Source organism: Caretta caretta, chromosome 2 (assembly GCF_965140235.1).
Source record: "Caretta caretta isolate rCarCar2 chromosome 2, rCarCar1.hap1, whole genome shotgun sequence".
NCBI classification, from domain to species: Eukaryota; Metazoa; Chordata; order Testudines; family Cheloniidae; genus Caretta; species Caretta caretta.
Genome location: NC_134207.1, coordinates 191,155,956 through 191,174,654, shown reverse-complemented (window position 1 = coordinate 191,174,654; position 18,699 = coordinate 191,155,956). Strand labels below are relative to the sequence as shown.

General features: G+C 41.9%; 1 long non-coding RNA gene across 2 annotated transcripts in view; it reads right to left on the bottom strand.

The window, feature by feature from the left end:
- LOC125631703 (uncharacterized) overlaps positions 1–18,699 on the bottom strand; it is a 103,474-nt gene that overhangs the window by 71,680 nt on the left and 13,095 nt on the right. For both annotated transcript variants that reach the window (XR_012667180.1, XR_007355016.2), the window contains exon 2: positions 3,303–3,411. This is a non-coding gene — a long non-coding RNA (uncharacterized LOC125631703). The remainder of the gene's footprint in view (positions 1–3,302; positions 3,412–18,699) is intronic.

Below are 18,699 nucleotides of genomic sequence, written 5' to 3'. Positions count from 1 at the left end.
CAGGTTCGCGGCTACAAGCTAACCTGCTTCACAGAGGTGTTGGTGACGCTCATTCTGAGGCCCCTGGTTGGATGCCCAAGGTCACGTGTATTGGCAGCTGCCCATTCTTGCCAAACATCAGGAAGAAGAGAGTGTACTCCATAGATGTGTGCAGCATATTGTTATACAGATAGGTCAGCTCTGGCAGGCAGGAAGTTCAGTGTCTCCGCCACATCCCTGCTAGGAGCATCTGGTTGACTCACACACAGAGGCTACTGCCTTGTTGGGGGTAGGCTGTCATCCTTAGCTTGTGGCTGCCAGATAGGGAGCACAATTTCTAGAACATCTGTGATTCAAAGGGCATGCCTAAGTCTGTGAGCACCTTGGTGAGGTAGCCACAGGCCGGGGCAAAGTAGTGCCAGAAAGCTTCTGTGGATGCTCTGACCATGATCTCCCTGAGGGGTGCAGCAACCAGGAATTTGGTGTGGTGATCCACCATCGTCAGGATGTAGGATGCATTGCTCTGGCTAGGCTCTACTTTCAAGTGGTCCCGTGCTCCCAACGTCAAGAGCACAGTGGGCTCTGTCCCCCATTCCAGGGTTCCTTCTGTTGGTGCAGACCCAACCTGCCTGTTCAGTAGGTGCTGGCATGCACTGTGAGCACAAACTGGTGGGCCGTGCTGGGTGGTCTTAGCTGTCCTGTTGGCTCCAGTAAGAATTCCCTTTTGAAAGCACCCGTACAGCAGCTGGCTCTCCTCCAAGCAGCTTCCTATTTCAGACTCTGTCTCTGCCCCAGCTCAGGGCTGCTATTTCTGCTGCTCTTGTTTTGTTCTCGCTCCAAATCTTCCTGGGCTTCTTTCCTTCCCTAACCCTCATTGATTTAAACCCTCCCAGGTGGTCTGTAGTTAATTCTGTGTCCTTGTTCTGGAGTGGCACTCCCCACCCCCCAGCCAATCGGAGTTGTGCAGAGACACAGGGGTGGGGGAGGGAGTGGAAGAGGCTCTTTACCCAAGCCCATAAAAGAGAAACAAAATGAAAGGCAATGGAATAGGATTGTGTTTTGTCTGCACACAGCATTTAAGCAGTAACTGCAGGAATGGCTTCAAACTTTCTATGTGCCATGATTCTTTAAAATAGTAGACTGATCTTCAGCTAAAGAATATGGGCCACATTCATCACTGATGGGGAAGGGAGTATAGATTACATTGCCTTGTGCAAGTGAGCTCCCTTGCATGCAAAGGGGAAATGCACCCAAAAGGAGTGAAGGCAGTGTTACTCCCAGCACTTTTCTCCAGTGCAGCTTTAGTACATAGCCACAACTTGATAAAGCCCATATAAGTTTGCAATTGAGACTCCTAAGGGAGATTAACTGAATCAAAGCATCTTCCAACACTCTTGGCCATGCCCTCTTCCCACCCATACTTGGTTTTGCTGACCCCCACCACACCTCCCACAGGCACCACCACATATGTGGTACATAGCTCTGACCCTGTGAACACTTATGGCCATGAACAAGAACTATTCACATGCATGATGTTATGTACATCAGTGTTTCCAGAATTGGGGTATATGTATTTATATAGGAGTAGCATATGTATTAATGTACTGGCACACATATAAACTTACCAGAAAAATAAACAAAATTCAGCTACAAAATACTTTAATGCAAAATATTAAAAGTTAAGACTATAGTCTGGAACTCTAAGGTGACATATATTGATACCTCTTCCTCACATGCATATTTTCCCTTTACTATTTTATCCCAAAGATACATTCCTAGGATTTGACTTTGCTGTTGGCCTGTTGTTCATCTTTGATGCTGTGCTGTTGTACCTCCTCTATGAATATGGAAGCTGCAGGCGTAAAAACACTTACCGAAACTTTTGAAGGTAAAAGAATGAATAACTAGAAACTGCAAAACTTCTAGACCAGCTAGATGTCTGCTGCTGTTAAGTTGCCCTCAGTGTTTTACAATCTACGATGATCTCTGGTCAAATGTTTCTACAAAGTGCATTGAATGACGAGCATCTGCAACCCAATTTATAAATCACTGGATCATCACTGAAATAAGCTCATGTTTAGAATTTGCCCTTGTAATTTTGTTTAGGAAAACAGGGCTTAGATCATTTTAAACAATCTCTTTACTCCATACGACTGATAGCTTTTACAGCTGAGCATCATTTATGTTGTTCACTCAGATTTTTTCAAAGTCAAAGCTTTATCTGTGGTTTTTATACCAATTATTGATGCAACCACCAGAGAAAGCAGTGATATACTGTCCAACTTGATAAACGTTATTACCATCTGTCCCTCTCTCACCTCCACCAAAATAATCTTTGTTGAAAATCAGAGTCTATATTGTTTTCCTTACTTCTTACGTGTGGTCGTTCTGTCAGCATAGAGGAACACATTTTCAGCAGGTGGAAACTGCAATTACTGTGCAAAGAATGTTTGTACCAGCATTTGTGTCCACAGTTACCACATTTATTCATGCAAACCATGCCTAAGTGCTGGCCTCAGCTTCCACCTGCAAAAATGGCTGACCTGATTTGCAAAGGTGCTATACTTTCACACTCTCATTGAAGTCAGCTGGAACTGTGGGCACTCACTAGCACATCTGAAAATCAGGCCAGAAGCCAATATTGTGTTTATTATCTACTATTTCACTCCCCTCTCTCATCACTCTTCCCACCCTTGGACCTCCCCAAGCCATGGCTCTCCCCTCGCCTTTGTTTTCTCTGCCCCTGATCCCACTCCTATACCTAGAGTAGCCTCTCTCCTTCAGTACACTACCGACCTCACACTCTTCCTTCAAGTCCCTCCATAAACATCACTCCCTTCAGCCAGCTTTTAGGCACTAACCTTCTATATACCTGATCTCGGGCCTCACCTTATCTTTTATTTTAATTCACATTGCATGTTAACTCCCTGGCAGAGGCAGTGCTAGCCCATTGGGGTTGCTAAGCAGGAATATCCCCCCCCCATACTAAGTCCACGTTTATTATAATAATAATAAAAAGCGAATAAGGGCCACCCTTGAGTTGCTTGGGGCCCTAAGCAATTGCTTGGTCTGCTTACCCCTAGCGCCGGCTCTGCTCTCTGGCCTCTCTAAAAATCCTTGGAACTAACAAGACATGTGCTGAAAGAAACTAATCAGTTGTTTTGCTTTTCATATTGCATCTCTTTCCTGAACTGCATTTAATCTATTTAGATTGTAAATTCTTTGGGCAGAGAACTTGTCTCCTTCCATGTCTGTAAAGTGTCATACACAATGATGGTGCCATATAATTCATTAATAATCATATTTTAAGGGGCAGTTTGTACCTTTTCTGCCACAGCTCTGTAGGGGGTGATGTGGGCCACATTGCCCCAGTAGAAACATCATGAATAAATTTCTCTCAGCGCTGCTCCATGCACAATCGCCATCATTGCCCTGGGAAGATGAAAAATTAGAATGAAGGAAATTGCTCCCCTCAGTGTAACAGCCCCACTCCATGGGTATGGAGAGGAGGCAGCCCCTGGCTGTGCCTCATTTTCAGACTCCTGTTACCCAACAGTGAGCAAGCACTCCCTCCATCATCCTTATGGTGACACACTATGAGGAGAAATTTCTTGGTGTCCCCTGTTGTAATAACTGGGCCTAAAGATTTACCCTAATTATGAACTCAACTGTGAAATGCGAGTGAAAGTTTATAAAATGTCATAACAACCTATAAACAACAAATGCTGAAGGGAAAAGGTACAAAAAAACCCAGGCAATGACTGAACAAACAAACAAATAGTCCAAACAAAAAGGTTTATGGATATAATTCAAGGGTTGTGTTAAGATCATGACTGGTAAACAAGAGCAGTGAGACAGTGAAAATCAATTAACCAACATTGGTGTATTGGAAATAGGTCTAATTGGTGGACAAAATAATGAGGGGATGGGCTATTCTACTGCTCCCTCCCTTTTGGGATCCTTAAAACACCCCCCCCCCACACACACACACACACACTTTGGGGCATAAAGCTGGCTACCATGATGCCAGCTGACTGAAAAACAAGAGAAGAGGAAGGAGCAAACTTTATTATCATGGCTGCCACCTCACCGTCTCCTGGGACCCCAGATCATCGTCTTTCTAATCCTGAGAGATGCCCTGACCAGTCCAGGTCAGAGAGAGGAAGCCAGATGACACCACCACTTCTACCGGCTCTGGCTGAATCCTGAACACCTGCAATGTGTGATTGTGTCTCTGCCACGTGTCCTTTTCCTCCCCCGCCTTATTTCTTCTCTTTCCTATCTCTCTCCTTTTCCTTCTGTGTAGTAAGAGTCTGGCTTAGCTGCACAACACTGCATATTTTGCAACACTGCTGTAAGCCTGTGACCAGAAAGGCAGCAAAATGCAATACCCTAACCAACCCAACATTGGTACAAGGTTGCCAGGTCTTGGAGTGGTAGAGAAGACTGTGTGCTGTGCCTGTGTTTTTCCAGCAGTGAGGTTGCAAGTGAAAGTCAATGGCAGAGTCAGATGCTCCATTTTTTAATCTTTGCCATTCTTTTCTTTCCCCTTTTGTGAAATGAATATGAAAGCTTGTTAAAATAAAAGCCTTACTTAATTTTATGTTTTAAATGTATCTTTAATAACAGATTAAAAGGATTTTTAATGGTGTTTACGCCATGGTACTAAGCAGCTGAGGTCTCTGTATACCTGTTAGGATATAGATATTCAGGCCTGTCTGTAAAGGCCTATACTCTAAGAATGTAGGTATATGTTTATCATTTAGCTAGTAATAGAAGTATACAAGAAAGAATCTGTGTAAGGGCCTTCTCTCACTGTGACAGTCTGAGGCCCTGTTCTTAGGCAGCCATAAGCTGGGAAGCGAAGGGTCACATCCTCACATTCCAAACTAGTCAATATGGGGCTGTTAGGAAGGTGATCCGATCTTTCACCTCTAGAGAAAGGGAAGAGCCTAGAAGATGTAAAAGGAAATTTAGGTTGATAGTTTTCTGTCTGGTAAGAACTCACTTATCAATAGACACAGCTGGGAAACCCTTATGTCTTTATAGATGTAGTTGTGAAATCCTCACTTCTGTATTGTTTTGTCATTATAGTTCCCACTTTGCTATTAGAAAAGGAGTACTTGTAGCACCTTAGAGACTAACCAATTTATTTGAGCATGAGCTTTCGTGAGCTACAGCTCACTTCATCAGATGTATACCGTGGAAACTGCAGCAGACTTTATATACACACAGAGATCATGAAACAATACCTCCTCCCACCCCACTGTCCTGCTGGTAATAGCTTATCTAAAGTGATCATCAGGTGGGCCATTTCCAGCACAAATCCAGGTTTTCTCACCCTCCACCCCCAAATCCAGGGTGAGAAAACCTGGATTTGTGCTGGAAATGGCCCACCTGATGATCACTTTAGATAAGCTATTACCAGCAGGACAGTGGGGTGGGAGGAGGTATTGTTTCATGATCTCTGTGTGTATATAAAGTCTGCTGCAGTTTCCACGGTATACATCTGATGAAGTGAGCTGTAGCTCACGAAAGCTCATGCTCAAATAAATTGGTTAGTCTCTAAGGTGCTACAAGTACTCCTTTTCTTTTTGCGAATACAGACTAACACGGCTGTTAGTCTGAAACCTGTCACTTTGCTATTGTTTATTGGCATGGTCTCTGCCTGGTTCTGTGATTGTTTCTGTCTGCTGTATAATTAATTTTGCTGGGTGTAAACTAATTAAGGTGGTGGGATATAATTGGTTAGCTAATCATGTTACAATATGTTAGGATTGGTTAGTTAAATTTCAGTAGAATGATTGGTTAAGGTATAGCTAAGAATATTAGTATATAAATTAGGGGCAAACAGGAAGTAAGTTGGGATTCGAAAATAAGGAAAAAGGAACTTGGATTTAAGCTTGCTGGAAGTTCATCCCAATAATCATTGAATTGTTTGCACCTTCGGACTTTGGGTATTGTTGCTCTCTGTTCATGCGACAAGGACTAGGGAAGTGGGAAAGTGAAGGAATAAGCTCTCTAACAATACCAAACCCTGAACCTTGCTTAAAACTGTTTAATGTTGGACAGTTTCACGGTCAAGTTAACACCTTTAACTCTTTGGACCTATATATTCCTTCTAAAGGGATAATACAACACTCCTACACAGCCACAGATGAGTTGCACAAAATCTGTCCCTAATCGTACAAAATGATATAGATCTAGTACCTAGATGCTACAACTATGGACACATTAGAAATGTGAGAGACAGATATTGAATGGCATAAACAGAAGAGTGGGATAGCACAGATTTATGGGAATAAGAAGATTCCCAAGTGTATCTCTTTTTTGCCAATAGTAACTTCAGCCAGTCAGGTGACCAGCTTTTGAAGTGATGCTTTTCCATCAGTGGTACGACCTCATTTACGTCCCTGATATTAAGACTGCCATGTTTATGTTGGGGATGTCATGATCAAATGATGGATTTACTCAATCAGTGTTGAGGATGCTGTATTGTACAATGCTTTAGGGAAATGCTGTTGAAAAGAATAAAAGTATCCTTATATCAGATGTTTTGGCTGCATCAGCTTCATAGATTTGGTACTTCTGATCTTGGGTAGCTACCTGCAAAGAAAACGACTTGGTAGATAAGTGGCAGTGAAGATAGCCATTTTGCGGCACTGGAAAGACAATGGCACTCCAACCGAGGTGGAATGGAGCATGCTTATCCAAGATGGCTTTCTACAAAAGATTGTATTCAAATAGGGAAATAGAGGGGTTTTGAGGGCATTTGGAAATCTTTGTATGGATTACATTTCTAAAGCTGATGCTACTACTCAGAATTTCCGGATGGGTAGCCACCCTAACTATATTGAGTGCTGGCATGAAGCAGTTTTATTTCTGGGATTCATTTCCGTTAATGGCATAAAATTATTACAAATGATACTTGATAAAATCCAAGTGCCCTTAATAAGGATACAACAAACACATGGTAGAATGTAATGGAATCTGCAAATTCAAAATTCTCACTGTGATGTTGGGGGAGGAAGCCATGATCAATTAGTAATGAAGAGCCTGATTCTCAGTTATACCAAGGCCCTTTACACTGCTCTGACAAATTAAATTAAAGTCATACCCACTTTAAGGCCCCTTTACAATGCCAAAGCAATATAAAGCGACCTTAATGTAAATAAGAATCAGGCTTCTTGGCTTTTAAAAGCTACATGAGAAACCCAAAAGCCTTAAAAAAGTTAACTTTTTTCTCATTGGTGACTCGTTAGATCGTTTGAGACAAAAACTATACTGCCCACAATTTTGTAAAACTGCAATAAAAAATATTAAAGAAAAAAGTGTGTGCATTTATATTTGAATGAACTACAATAGAACCCTACTAATGTGTACTTAGTGATCTGTAAATCCACAACAAAATTGAATTTTCTAGTTTCCTGTTCACTGAAGCAGGGAACAGCAAAACACTAATGCATTGTCAAGGGTATGGCCAATGCTGATGGCAGCTTAGTCCCTAAGGACAAATGGAAGAGCTCCACATAACCCTGTGGGTCTGCCCGCAGTACAGTCATGGAAGCAGTGACATCAGTTGGGTATACAGCTCTGTTGCAGGGTTTGCTGGTGCACACAGGAACCAGCAGAAGTGACAAGGTATTCTTACACTGGCTCACAAGGAGAATGCTCATACTGTTATGCTATACAATCCTGCTTGGCTCCTACAATACACATTGGCTCCACTCCAGTGCTCACTAATCCTCATACACACTGGGGGTCCAGCCACATTTATGCATGTTAGGACTTCTGCTGTTCTACTGTATTTTTAAGGTGGAACTATTACATGAGACAGATGTATGTGCTGTCCTGTGTGGTTCTCTTGACTTTGCCTTTTCACTCCCTGAAAGATTCCAAGTCTCCAATCCTGTTGGATGCCTTTAGTCACATACCATCCTACTATTGCTTGACAACATCACAGTGTGAATTGTCTTTAGACATTTGATTTTCTGCAGTCTCTTCTGAGCTGCACATTCTTCTACAGTTCTCTGAACTGCACATGGCTGCGGTTTGATGACTGTAACACCCAGAGCTGACTGAATCCTGGCTCTTGTCATACTAACTCGATGTCTGCATGTTTACACACAGATGATGGAGAACAGCCTGACAACATGTTGCACTGGATCTGAGTGGCTGAGGCTTTGCACACTTTACAGTCAGCTTTTGCAGGACAAGAGCCGAAGAGAAAATCTCCCAGATCATAGTGCACTTCATGTCACTTGTTAGGTCCTGAAGTCAAAGGGGAAACAAGTACCACAGCCTACCTGATTGGTTGCTCTAAATATGAATGAGAAATCATCAGATTGATACATAAGGTGACACATCATCATGATGATATCACAAGACTGTCCACTATGTTTAAAACTTTCCAAGCGATCAACTGATTCATGTACAAATCCAATTTCACCTGCATATTTGTTCCATCCCTAGAGAGAAAACTTCTCACCATACTTCACATAAAACAGTGGATCAGCATTCATTATTTATGAGAAACAAAATCACCATTTCATGCATTAAAGATAAACTGTTAGATTCTTCCGTTGCTGTTTTACATATGAAATGGTGCTCAGAGTTAGAAAACCAAACTGAGCCTTCTTTCATTTCAAGGTTACTTTTTAAAATTCTGGGCCAAATCCTCAGCTGGTGTTAATTAGCATAGCTTCACTGACTTCAGTGGAGCTGCACTAATTTCCACCCGCCAGGGATCTGGCCCATAACTTTCATTGTGTACAATATTTTAAATGTATGGCCCAATGCTTCCTTCACCTATGCAGGTGGAGAAAGCAAAAGCAAGCAAAAAAAGGCCTGGGAGAGTCAAAGATATGGAGCAGCAACCCCACTGCATGCTTGTTCCCTAGCACCTCACAGATTCCCCTCTGCCAACATTTCATGAGAGGAATAACAAGGGCAGGAGGGGGCAAAGCTAAGGAACAGATAGCCATGCACTTATATAGGCAGGAATAATAAAGTTTTACACCCACTTTGCACTGACATAAATAACAACATAAGACTGTGATGTCTATACTTTTATGTTCACCACTTTTATAAGACTAGAATCAATTTTGTACAAAGTATGTCTTGTGAGGTATCATTTGAAAACTTGTAAACTGCTGAACATTATTGTCCTGGTAAAATATATGTATCAACATTGTGTGTGAATTTATAAGACTCTGGTGTATAACATTGTTATAATATTGTTATATTGTTATAATATATATAACATTGTTATATATGCTCCAAGGTTAAGAAAAGCAGGCCCAAACCAGTTTTTCAGAGACAACGACACATTGACACCCCAGCCAAGTGTTAAAGAGCTGTCACCTGCTTAAGCAGCCATTCTCCAGCAACAGGAAAGTGTGAGTAAGAAATTTATTTTCCATCACAGGATGGGTCAGACCTAGGGTTGTCAACTGTCTAATCGCAAAAACCCAAATATCATTGCCCTGCCCCTTCCCCATCCCATCCCCATGGCCACACCCCTGCCCCACCCCTTCTCTGAGGCTACATCCCCACTCACTCCAGCCCTCCACCCTCACTCACTTTCACCAGGCTGGGGCAGGGGGTTGGGGTGCGAGCTCTGGGCTGGGGTTAAGGGGTTCGGAGTGCTGGGGTCGGGGGCTCCAGGCTGAACCTGAGGCAGGGGGTTGGGGTGCAGGAGGGGGTGCCTGGTGCAGGCTCTGGGAGGGAGTTTGGATGCTGGAGGGGGATCAGAACTGGGGTGTAATCACTTAAAATCTATCTTTCTGTAGTTAATAAATGTATTTTATTATCTAAACTTAAGTGGTTTTGGATTGAAGTGTTTGAAACCGCCATTTGAGATAACAGGGTTTGTGCATATCATTTTCTATTCTATTGAAATGACAGACTTTCTATGAGTTTGTACTGCACAGAAGGAAAGCTGAGCAGAAGAAGATGCACATTTCTGGGGACAAGTCTGGGACTGAGAATTTGCTGGTGTCATTCTACAACATAATTCAGGAGTGGCTGGCTAGAAGCAATCATATAATTCACCTAGGAGTGACTGTGCACGCTAGAAGATGGATGAGAATAGGACAGGAGTAGTTGTTCTCACAGCAAAGTAGTGTGAAAGGCACCCCAAGCCTGGAGGGTTGAGAGGACACACCTGTTCAGCTATTTCAGATTGTACCCTAGGGAATGTCATAGGAAGGTACAAGCCTTTGAGCTTCACAGAGGTCTTCTTTTATGTCTAGGAAAGGTAACCAGAGTGTCTGAGCTAAATACAAATTGGGACAGATTGAGATACATCAATGACATTTTCATCCTCTGGACAGACAACCTAAACTCCCTCAAAGATTTCCACCACAACTTTAACCCACCACCCACCCATCCAAACTCTCTCTAGAACACTCACACACCAGCATCAATTTTCTGGACACTATGATCAACTTCAAACAATGGAACTCTGCAGACAAGACAAGAAACCCACAAATCACCAGACTTACCTCCACAGATCCAGCAACCACCCCAGACACATCAAGAAATCTGTTATCTACAGCTAGGCACTCAGATACTATAGAATATGCTCAGACGATAAAGTCAGGATATACAGCTAAGCACACTTAAAAGCACTGTCACTAAACAAGGATACTTAAGCAGAGAAATAGATCACATCATGGAAAGGGCTGCCCAAATACCCCAGGAAAACCTGCTTTGATACAGGAGGAAAAAACCCACTAACCACACACCCTTAGTTGTCACCTACCACTCCACACTGGAACCCATATAGGATATCAAACCATTACAACCTAGATTAGATGGGGACCCCATTCTGAAAGAAATCTTTCCCAACCCCCACTCTTCTGCCCTTCAAACAACCCCACAATCTCACCAAGAAGCAAGCTCCTAACAGACTAGGACACACCAACTCAAAGCAGCACCAGACCCTATCAGAACAGATGCAAAACCTGCAGACATATCTCCACTGTTTATGATGATCAATACCCTCCACAACACACCTTTCAAGATTCATGGGTCCTATATATGCCTATCACAACATGTGGTATACCTCATCCAGTGCATCTAATGCCCCAACAACAACTATGTGGGTGAAACCAGACAATCACTATGCTCTTGAATGAACTCGCACAGAAATATGGTAAAAAACAAACACCCCATCAGCTGTGGGCAAACACTTTTCACAAAATGATTACTCCATATCTGATCTCTCAGTCCTCTTCCACAAAGGAAACCTGCACAACACCTTCAAAAGGCAAGCCGGGAACTCAAATTCATAACTCTGCTAAATACTAAAATCCAAGGTGGTTTTATGGCTCATTATAAATACACCTTACTGCCTGCTTACCCTTAAAGGCACACTTCATTTTAAGTGGTCTCTTACAGCAGTGGTTCTCCACCAGGGATACACGTACCCTTGGGGATATACAGAAGTCTTCCAGGGGGGTACATCAACTCTTCTAGATATTTGCTTAGTTTTACAACAGAGTACATAAAAAACACTAGATAAGTCAGTACAAACGAAAATTTCATACAATGACTTGTTTATAGTGCTCTAGATACTATACACTGAAATGTAAGTACAACATTTTTATTCCAAATGATTTTTATAATTATATGGTAAAAACGAGAAAATAGCAATTTTTCCATAATAGTGTGCTGTGACACTTTTGTATTTTGATGTCTGATTGTGTAGGCAAGTAGTTTTAAAGTGAGGTGAAACCTGGGGTATGCAAGACAAATCAGAATCCTGAAAGGGGTACAGTAGTCTGGAAAGGTTGAGACCCGGTGTCTTACAGCATGTGTGAAACTCATATGCTTAACAATCTGTCCCAATTTGTATTTAGCTCAGAGGCTCTGGTTACCTTCCCTGGCCAGCCCTGAAAAAGAGCTCAGTGAAGCACCAGCATTTGTCCCTTCCATCAACAGAAGTTGGTCCAATAAAAGATATCGCCTCACCTACCTTGTCTCTCTTATAAAACTACTCTGAATCATCAATTTACTATGAATAGAACCGAGTTGTATGGTGCATCTATACCATCCATAATTTGCAGTATATAAAATAGCTGATCTATTTATCATGTAATCAATCTCTCTCTCTCATCTATTTATATCTAATCTCTGTCTCCTCTTATCTGAACTCTGTCTAGATAGAGAGATTAGACAGAAGATAGGGTTTGATGAGATGTGAATACTTGTCTCATTACGAATGGACTGAAAATCCCAAATTCATTTCAGACAGAGACCACAACACAGGCATTATTTACTACCTAGCTGGACTGGGTGAGAATATACTTGATTATCACAAGTGGAAGGCTCTGTAAATATGATTTACAGCTGTAGTTTTCAGGAGAAACCTTAGCGCACATTTAAAATGAAATCTGCTGGAACAATATACTGTAGTGGATGGGACCCCTGGGACTCAGGCAAGTTGGGTTCTATTCCCAGTTCAGCTGCTGATTTATTGTGTGACCTTGGGCTAGTCACTTCACCTTTATGTGCCTCAGTTTCCCCTCAGACCTGTTGTCTGTCTCATCTATTTACATTATAAGCTTTTAGCAGACTGTCTATGGGTTTGTACCACACTTAACCCAATGGGACCCAATTTTTGTTGGAGTGTGTAGGTTCTAGTATAAAGCAAACAGCATTGCCAACCCCAAGTACTCAAAAAACAGGAATCAGGCCTCAAAAATCATACCAGTTAAAAAACCATAAGATGGTTTTAAAATCCATTTTGATTCCTTTTTATTTGTTTTCTGGTTTCTGATTTTTTGGTGTACACTACAATCCCATTTTCAAGCTTTTCTCCCCAACCCAGAGAACTAATACCTTACTTCTTTAACAAAAAGAAAGATGCAAAGAAATAGAAAACAGATTCTAATGTGATCACTTGGCTTCAGAAACTGGGGCTTTAAGGAAACAAGTATCATGAGAATGAAAGTGTGAGAGTGAGCAACACAGCTAATAAACAATAATAATCATGATAATGAAAACAAGCCAGAAAATCACGCATAGAGGGAAGGTCCACACCTCGGGATTTTACCTGCAAATGGACAGCAATAAAATTCTGCACTTGGCTGGACCATCAAGGGTGGTGAAACACTGGAATGCGTTACCTAGGGAGGTGGTAGAATCTCCTTCCTTAGAGGTTTTTAAGGTCAGGCTTGACAAAGCCCTGGCTGGGATGATTTAACTGGGAATTGGTCCTGCTTCGAGCAGGGGGTTGGACTAGATGACCTTCTGGGGTCCCTTCCAACCCTTATATTCTATGATTCTATGATTCTACTATGTGGACAAAAGCACTAACAATGGTAGCTGTGTAATGTTCCACTGTCTGATGAAATGAATGTGAGAAATAGAACAGCCACTAGAGGCCACTGTGCTCCTTTTTATGTACAATCTCACAGGCAAGGTGAATATGGTTAGTTCATGCGGCAGGACCTCACATGCATCGACAAACTACAGTGGGAAACAGCACCTTGGACACGTCCCTCAATATCTGCCTGATATTTGCAATTATTTATTTGTATTCCCATGTTGCTCATGAAAATGAAGTATTAAACATAATGGCTACTGCCTGGAACAGACAACGCAGAGATGCCAATGCACTTTGTTATTGTCCCTGCTATTCCAGCCTAGGCTTCCCCATGCAGCTCTCCCAATGCACTTGGCTGAGGGTATGGTCATGAATAGTGGCAGATTTTTCTGTGCCCGGTGATGGGGCCCAGAGATGTATGTTTGCCTAGCGTCTCGTGATGGGTTAATCCAGCCAATGTTATTTATCCGTCAGCAGAAAGGAGTTTGTACTGTACTTCTTGGGAGAATAATAGGGTTGCTACTGGGGCTCTTCTTGCTTAAGGCTTTACTTAAATTAAAAGAGTCAAAATATCACAACCTCTGACACCTCCATCTCTCCCCACAAATATATCCTAGATTCTGGGAGCTCCTCAATTTCTGATGCAGTTTTGAATCATTGTGTGCAGTGCCCCAGAAAAGCTACATGTACTACAGCCATTTTTTCATTTGTGGAATTAATACACCTCCTGTGGAAAAGCTACCTCCTCTGGAGTACAGGGTAGCAGCTAAGTGAACTCAAGCACACAATGCTGCATTCTAGTGCAAGAAGAGAAAACATTAGCCACAAACAGCCCTTAGAATCATAGAATATCAGGGTTGGAAGAGACCTCAGGAGGTCATCTAGTCCAACCCCCAGCTCAAAGCAGAACCAATCCCCAATTTTTGCCCCAATCCCTAAATGGCCCCCTCAAGGATTGAACTCACAACCCTGGGTTTAGCAGGCCAATGCTCAAACCACTGAGCTATCCCTCCCCCCTTCAGCTGAATCATATGAGACATCTCTAATATCCATGTAAGAAACTGCTGTGGCAATCGCTTTGTGCATAGTAAGTAAAAGTGAGGACTTTTCCTCTTACTAAAGGAAGATGTGAGCTAAAAAATACCCTTTTACAAAGGATGTTGTACAACTTTATACCCTCCAAATAAGAACTCTTCTGACTTTTTACCCCCAAATAGCAACACACTCACCCTGACATATAGGCAAGCTTTATTCTCACTTCATGGAGGAGAGAAGATGGATGAAGCTGTAGCGAGTGGCCTGAAACCACACAATCTGTAGCATATCTATTGAGTTGTTTTTCTTCCCACCCTGCTTGCTCATATCACTGAACAAAACTTCATCGTAGCTCGAAATATAACAAGAGTCCTATTTCTCTAAACCAGTGGTGTGCAACCTGTGACCCATCAGGGTAATCCACTGGCGGGCCACCAGACAGTTTGTTTACATTTGCACGGCCGCCCTCCGCTGCCAGTGGCTATGGTTCACCATTCCCAGCCAATGGGAGCTGCGGGAAGCGGCGCAGGCCACAGGGACATGCTGACCACTGCTTCCCGCAGCTCCCATTGTCCTGGAATGGCAAACCGCAGCCACTGGGAGCTGCAGGAAGCGGCCGTGCAAATGTAAACAAACTGTCTCGCAGCCCACCAGTGAATTACCCTGACGGGCCACAGCTTGCCCACCTCTGCTCTAGACCCTTCATTCTAGCTAGAGCTTAAATTCAGCCAGAGCTGAGCACCGGTGAATATTTTCAAACCCCGCCCCGGAGTTTTTATAGCATACTGGGGCAAGGGGCACATGGCGGGCTCCAGGAAATACTCTATAAGCATTTAAGCCCTGATTCTAGCCGTTAGGCTGCACTCCAGTTCAGAGCCAGAAATCAGCCCAGCACTACTGACTAACAGTTCCCCTGTTCTAACCACAATTCTAATGAAGCCTGCGCACCTTCATTATGCTCTGATCTGTGAAAAAGTGACTTAGGGCCTCCATTTTCCTGCAAGGGCAGAGCCCTGCAGTACTTCTGGCCTTATAGCAGGCTGTGGGTTGAATTATAGTAGCCTGTGTGACAACTGCTTTACAAGCCTAATTTGTGATTCACTTCCACTATAAAATGCAGTTGTGAATGACCAAGAACATATCCCAGTCTGGGATGAGAACTTAAGGAGAATCCCACTTACTGCAGACAGAAAATAAGGCAGCAGAGTATTTGGTATGTTATTTCCCAGCCCTTCAAGCCACTGGGTTTAACACCTATCATTAGTGAAAAATGCCATGAGACATTCATAACTGCAATGTGTATATTATTCAAAACAGCCAAAAGACTGTAATTCCAAGATCTTTTTAACCTTGGAATGAAGTAATTGCTGCCTTAATGGATTCAAAGACTGACTATCTTTGAGGGTGTATTCTGTGTGGCAATTTATCTTACTGCATACAGCACTGTCTTAAAGTGTAATTCTAAACATACCTGTTATCAGAGGAAACACTGATTCCCGGTGATGACAGACCTTGACTGTCCAAGTCAGAAAACAGTCAAATAAAAACATACGTGATCATACAACTTGGAAAATACAAAATCAGTGAGATAAGAGGGTCATACAGGATAAAGTAGAATAGAAATAGCATTGTCTTTGCCTCCCAACTTGTGAAAAAAGAAAGTCATTGGGCACAAAAATCTAAATTGAAAAGCATATATACCATAGGTGCTAAGCATTGCACAAGTTTTTGTATAGGCTAAATACCTCAAAAAATAATCAATCCAGCTGTGATGCATGGAAGTGACTTCTCTTCTGCTAAAGTGCTCAAAATTAATTACCAGTATAGGATTTCTTCGCTCATTGATCCCCTGGTAAATGTTAGCCTGGACATGGAGAGGCAAGTATCTAGATTAGCATCTCAACACTAATCTTAATACCTGCTCAAAAATAAGTATTTCTGAAAAAATCTAAGATTTTAGATTCTTTGGGATAAAGACTAATTAACTAGATACAAATAGAACAGAGATTTGATTTTAATGTAAATAAATCTGGATGAATTAGGATGAAGCATCAATTAGGTTAGTGCTAGATAAGATTAAACTGAATAAGGAAGTTGAGCCTGTATGACTTTTCACTCTGGGGCTGGAGCTCCTCTGCTCCAATTCTGCTTCCCTAATACGAACCAGAAGCGATCTCCCTCTCCTAGCAGAAGGAAGGTTACATAGTCTCTGTGTTTATTCAATACTCATCTCTCTATATTTCAGAGAGCAAGGAAATTGAGATTTGGAAAAGGGAAGCAGTACAGTATGAATCAATCCCTAGCAAAGCTGAGAGCCATTAGGAAATGGAACTTGCAACACAAGCTACCCACATGAATTCAGCCTCGCCTATTCACCAGACAGTTGCAAAGTTAGTATTGTAGAAAGAAACAGTAGTGGGATTTTAAGATAAATTAGTGTAAAGGCACAGTAATACCTTTACATAGGAGTCTATCGAAGAGGGAGATGCATTGGCAGTTAGAGAGATAGAGGTTATACAGCAAAGGTTTGACCACTAGAACTGGGTAAAATTGTTCAGCCAAAACTTTTTTCAGCTGACCAAAACATTTTGCAAATTCATGTCAAATTGTCTTGCTTGAGGGGAAAGAAAAAAAATTACAAAATATCAAAACGTTGACATTTTAGAAACTGAATATTTTAGTTTTTAATTTGAAATTACATTTTGTGTAGAAATTTACTTCATTTTTATGTTAAAATTAAAGGTTAAAAAAAAGCTCAAATGAAAGGAGCCATTTCACTTTGGGTCAATCAAAACATTTCATTTGACCTGAAACAATTTTTCTTGCCATAGCCACTCTGCTTTGGATTGCTTTTTACATTACACAATTTGAAATGGTTTGGGCACATTTCTTGACATAGGCATAGTGTGACTGGCTCTTCCAATAAGACTATTTTGATGTTGCATCAGTGTGTAGAGCCCATATGCCAAAATTCTGAAAGCAGCAGACCCTTTCTCCCTCCATCACCTTTACCTGCAGGCTCACAGTTTATAGTGTCCTCTCCTTCCATTTCCTATTGATTAGTGTGGGGCGTCTGCCATCTGCTGACCATAAATATTGCCTGCGCTTTCAGATTTCTGCCTAGTATGTTTGGAAACAGCTTTAAATGCACGATATGTCATCTTTGAGGTTTCAAGATTTTGGGTAAAATTCATCTTGGGAGTAACACCACTGATTTCCCATACCACAGCAGGCTCTCTTTTTGGTGTTGGAGAATGGATTATTAACAGGATATTATTTTCCCTCTGAGAGACACTGCCAGGAGGGCTTTAGAGATATTAGTGCCAAACGAAGGAATCCTTCTGTCTTTCACATTACAGAAGAAATCACCACACATGCAGGTTAAAATAAAAAAAGCTGTACTTATTCAGGATTAATCAGTACACTTTGGGATAGATGGAAACTCCTACTCAATCACATTCAAAGGTTAGAGCTTTGTGTTGACTAGGCCTTCTGAGCCTCATTTGGTCTATGTGTGACCCTCTTAGAGGGAAGGGAATAATGATGTCAGTCAGTACTTCTGTGATGGTTCCCACATTTCTTCTAAGTGATCTTCCTTACTTCTGACTCCCTCTCCCTAGCAGCTGTACTATACTGTACCTTTTGTTCGCATCTCTTAAAATCTTATAATATTTCTGTTCAACAACATTACAAGTTGTAGGCCCAACATCGTTTCCACTGAAACCAATGACACCAGCAATTGGCTAGTTGTGTTATTTATTAAACACGCTAAGAGAGCATGTCTGGCAGTTCCAGTGTTTGGGCCATTGCAAGAAGATTTCTAGTCAGCATTGTAAAGGGTGTGTCATGTTCATTGGACACTAAGTTGTGTTAAAGTAAAACTGAAACTAAACGCCTTGAGTTACACAACTCTTTACTGACAGAAAACTAATGAAACAAAACAAAAGCCAGAAACGGAAGAATATGAATAGAAGTTTCCTTGCTCAGAGCCCATTGATCACAGGTTTAGATGTGTTACACACATTCAGTGTGCATGCTGTTCCACAGACTTTCTCCCAGCACATGCTTACTTTTTTTTCCTTTTCGTAGCCATAAATCCATGCCATGGCACTTGGCTACTGATTCTGTAAACTGGCGTTTCAATGGGGTCTTTTCAAGTGGGGCTTGTCTGGAAAGCACTCTTCAACCTTTTTGTCTGCTGATGTAACATGCTTTTGTCACATGAAGGCCCTGACTTTCTGTCCTGAAGTCGATGGGAATTGTGTGTGTCTTGCAAACCAAGCTGGGCACTGAAGGCCCAAAAAGCCTCCAATTTTGGAGGTGGGAGTGGGCTAGAAATGTAAAAGAGAATC